The following is a 570-nucleotide window of genomic DNA, read 5'->3' as shown; positions in this document are numbered from 1 at the left end:
GTTTAGTGTGTCCAAAAGCCTTTTTGTGCTAATTTTTATATAAGTTTCTCATTATTTGCAGGAAATCTGTTCAAAGATGTATGCGGAGGTTTTTGAGCGAAGAAATGCAGAAGAGACCACCTACGGAGCTTCTGACGGTCCGTCATGATTGTGACGGTCCGTAGGTGGCAGCGTAGTGCAGCTGCTGAAGGAAGATGGGGAAGTCTGACCAAGTATGGGGTTACGGAGTCCATGACGGTCCGTCGTGTCTATGACGGTCCGTCCTACAGGTTCGTCATGAAGTTCAGAGAAGTAATCCCAGTACCCATATTCCAAGAGTTTAAGTATTTTGGAACGAAGACCCTCGACAGACCGTCGTGTCTGTGACGATCCGTCGTACTTTCCGTCGAGGGTAATGAAGAGAGCAGCAGAAGAAATTGCACAAGTATGGGACGACGGAGTCCATGACGGTCCGTCGTGACTACGACGATCCGTCGCGAGGTCCGTCGACCCAGCCGCGTTTTGACAGATTTCCAGCAAATAGAGTCCTTGTTTAATTAGGTTTTTATTTTCTATAAATAGTTCGAAAAA

This window comes from Solanum pennellii, chromosome 6 (assembly GCF_001406875.1).
Source record: "Solanum pennellii chromosome 6, SPENNV200".
Taxonomy (NCBI): Eukaryota; Viridiplantae; Streptophyta; class Magnoliopsida; order Solanales; family Solanaceae; genus Solanum; species Solanum pennellii.
Note: the sequence above shows the minus strand (reverse complement) of the source record.